Source organism: Triturus cristatus, chromosome 12, assembly GCF_964204655.1.
Source record: "Triturus cristatus chromosome 12, aTriCri1.1, whole genome shotgun sequence".
In the NCBI taxonomy this organism is placed as follows: Eukaryota; Metazoa; Chordata; class Amphibia; order Caudata; family Salamandridae; genus Triturus; species Triturus cristatus.
The window spans coordinates 312,761,973-312,766,140 of record NC_140595.1 but is presented as its reverse complement, the minus strand read 5'-3'; positions in this window follow the sequence as shown (position 1 = coordinate 312,766,140).

Sequence of the window (4,168 nt, the reverse complement as noted above, 5' to 3'; positions counted from 1 at the left end):
TTCAGCCTAAATCCCAGTCGCAACCATGATGCAATGGTCAGCTTGTGGAAAGGTGTAACACAGAAATTGGGCGACCAATGTTAGTAATGTAAGTTCAACGCTTGAGTCAGGAGATGCTGCTGTCTCTCCTCTTCACCTTGCTATTAAAAAACAGCTGGGGTAAGGTTTCTCAAATTAGTCACAGTGACGGCTTAGCGTATATAGAAAGTCAGCAGCCTGTGCTGTGTTAAGAAAAGTTGTGGGCTTGGGTGTGTGTATCATACATAACATCTTGTAGGTATTTTGTAGTTCCACGCTTAAGTCAAGAGATGCGGCGGCCTTTCATCTTTAGCCTTGCTATTAGGAAGCAGCTGGTGTGATAATTTCTGCAACTCAGTCATAGTGGCAGCTTAGTCTATACAGGAAAGGCAGCAGCATGAGCTGTTTTGAGACAGACGGAAGGCCTGGGTTTGTCTATCATACTTAACATCTTTGAGGTTATTCTCCCTGTTCCACGGGGAGGCCAGGGAAAGCACGGAGTGACATGGTTGACCGAGACTTAGCCTGGCTTGCCGCTGCTGCGACCTTGTGAGGTTTGTTTACGTATTGTATGAAGGTGACAGAGGCTGTCACTGTGGTTTGATAGGCGCCAGGGCCAGATTAAGGTTCAGTGCAGGGCCTCATTTGGGGGGGCAATTCCAGGCGAAAGCTTCAAGCCAGGCAGCCCTGGGAATTAGGCAGGCGTACGATTAGCTAAGAGTTTGGTCAAACTGAGGGAGAGCATATCGACCACAAACAATTGGGGAACCAGAAAACGCTTTACAAAGCAATGCTGTAGATTTCTGGTAGAATGCTGGGTGGATAGGCTTCAGGGATAAGGCCATGACCTTTCTGAAAGGGGCATTCTTCTTCGACCTGTGTCGAACTGGGAAAGGAAGTAAGGAGGGCTGGATAACTCTTTATTCTACCTGCGGTGGCACATCTTGCCAGGAGTGATGGTCAAAGGTTTCGCCTTCAGCCAGCCTAGGTTCACGCCCGGCCACTCCAAGCTGAATTGTTCATGGTGGTTTCGGGCCGCATTTACACAGCCCAGTATTTGGCCCCTGGAGTTGTCAGTGTCGTGAATTACTAAATTTCACTGAACTGGAGGTGGGCTTGGTGTTACACGAGCAGAAGTTTGGGAGTGCAAGCCTCCACCTAGGAGGTGGCTGGCGGAATCTGATGAACTACTTCAAACGGTTCACAGCACTGCACGTGGGAGAGAGTCAATGACCTGTGCATACTTCAACCAGACACCCGTGTATGGCATGCCCTCAGCTACATAGTAATAATTGAGAGAGCAGAGAGCGACCATGAGCATGACCAGAGACGTGCTGCCCTCCACAGACATTTGACAGGTTAATGGGCAAGGCTAGCGGAAAAGCCAGATGTAATGTCGTCATTTTAGGCGGACGTGCCCCAGGTATTGGCAAGATAGAGACACTGTCAACTATGAAGATATGAACGAAATCATAACTGGGGCTCACAACAAATCATTTGATAAAATAGACGTTTCATTTTCAAGCCACTATGGCGGCACCACGAATTACCATAGCACAGCAACACCGGTATAACAAGGACTATAGGCACACCTATTGACCCTTTCCAGCAGCAATAAAGTCCGAAGCTAGCTTCTATTTATCAAGCGAGGCAATTTATACGCTGCCCAGTGGGGAGCAGGAAAAGATTGGGATGGACAGCGGGACTAGTATAAGACTCGATCGTCCTATTTAATGTACCTTAATTTGCAAGTAGAAAGGCTAAAACGAGGTAATGTTGCTAGATATGGGTCAGTTTGCAGTACACAATAGGATAATGCCATGTGAAAGGAAACAAATCCATATACCCGTGATGTCAGCTTGTGTTTATATACGTAGGTAAAGTGGCTGACTCGCACGCTACCTTCACCCTGCTTGTTGGGATGTAGCTGTTGGGAACACAATTACAAGCCAGGAAGGCACTTAATTTGGCCAATTGAAGAATCTTAATAGGATTCCAGGTCCATAGGGCCTAATTCACCATGCCTTGTTATCAATGCCATATTTCCCAGCCTGAGAAACAGATTTAGGTGTTGCCCTTCCCGCTCATGCCTTTCTTGGAGCCAGGGAATTGGGAATCAATCACATATTTGGGTCCCCGAGCTGAGAGATGTATTCAGTCAGTCAAATTGGCTTTATCCGGAGTCATGATAAACGGCGTCCGATTAGCAGTTGCGTTAAAAATGTTTTGCCCAGCCGACAAATCATGCAACCCTCGCAGTAGCAACTCAGGAACCATGACGCTATCAATACATCACCTTTGTAGATAGAGTGGAAATTAAAACCTTCGTGCTAGGATGTGAAGGGAATCGAAGGATTGAGGAATTCAGTTATGGTTCAGTTCTGGCTCCATATGCAGGTACTAGATCTTCCCTTAAAGACGTTAGGACGATCTGCTGTGGCTTCGCTTAGAAGGTTAGGAACACCAGTCACGTCTAAGCTTACGGCAGTGGGGCCAAAAGACATCCTTTGTTCGTCTGCCCTGGGCTTCTGTGTAAAGTTGCACATTAATGCCGTCTTTTACGGGTTACAGAACAGGACCCCTAATTTAGCCCATTAAGCTGGATCGCAGGGCACATATAACAGCAAAGGGAGGAAGGGGGGCTCTGGCAGCGACGGTAGCCTCCCCAGAGCTGTGGCGGAGTTACAGGGCGATCTGGATGCAGACGGGTACAGTAAGGGTACCTCTGCGACAGGCGGTACAGTAAGGGTACCCCTGTCCGGCACAGTAAGGGTGCCCGAGCCAAGGTCCAGGAGCCGAAGGGGGTTCTGGGAAGACCGCGACGGCGCCCCGTTAGTCCTTCGGGCGGTTGGGGGGCCTGACCAACCGGGGGTGTGCCACAACACGCTCCGCCCCTATCGGAAGGGGCGGGAGTAGGAGACAGATCACGTGACCCAGTGGATGATCTGTAAATAATTATGTGCCACACTGCCGGGCATCGACCCACCGTGTGTGCTGGCTCACCAGGCGGGCGGAGCAGCAAGGGGCTGCCTGCCCTGGATCGCCCGTAAGATAACCCAATTTTATTATCATACTGTGTTGTATGAAATAAACCTGCAGCAGTTCTTCACCCACAAATAAAGTGTCAGTGTAATCTTTGGGTGACGTCTGTGTATGCGTGTTGACTGAAGCGGATGACAGTGTGGTCACTATTTGCATGGAGTCTGGAGAAACCCAACGCATCCACACGAAGGAATGTGGATCCTCGCAAACTGACTTGGAGAGGGATGTAGAGAGCCACCTGGCCTCTACGTGTCAGGCAGTTGTGCAGCACGCAACACACACCCTGGAGGCTGGGCTCCGCGATAGGGTATAAATAAAGGCAGTTGAGTGCCGCTCAACATCACTCCTGAATAGTGTCCATTGGTGTCTTGTGTGTTTGTGTTTGCCAGGGTACAAGGCTGTCTCCACGATGCCTATTCACCTCTACCTGCGTCGTCTTATGAAAAATTAAATTTCAACATGAGCAGTTGGCGTTTTGCATATAGAGCACCAAAATGCCATATTGCTTCCTTGCCGCCATCCGGCCTTTAGGAGAGTAGGAATATTTAAATCAAAGATTCTTAAGATCATTTATTAATTATTTTTTTTTAAACGGACTTTCCTTTGTATTTTTTGGGAAGTGAAATAACCACAATTACACAAAAAAGCTTGTACGTTTCGGTTTTAAATCATTTTGGGTTTGAAAATATTGTTCCTTTTTTCGTCGAATGATGGGGATTTTAGTAGAAGTCGAAGACAGAAGTCCTTTCAAGATGGCCTACTAATGCACGAACTCAAAAAGCTTGACTTGACTGTGACAAACTTAGCGGCCATCTTAGGAGAGGTTCAGGCTTACCAACGTTGATTATGTTCACGATACTTGCTTTTTTTTCTCTAAATCATATTAAGTGCCTATATATATCAACTTCATAGTAATAACGATATGTCCTACTTGATCACAAAACAGTTGATATGTATCGCGTCAGAATCCGGACTCCACTGTACACCTGGTTACAATCCAAATGACAGATCGCAGACAGTTCCTGACCCCACCCCTCGATTCCTTCCTCTTTTTGATTGGCTGGTGAAGGTATGCCTTGTGGAGGGTGCGCACTCGCTGCTTTTCTGC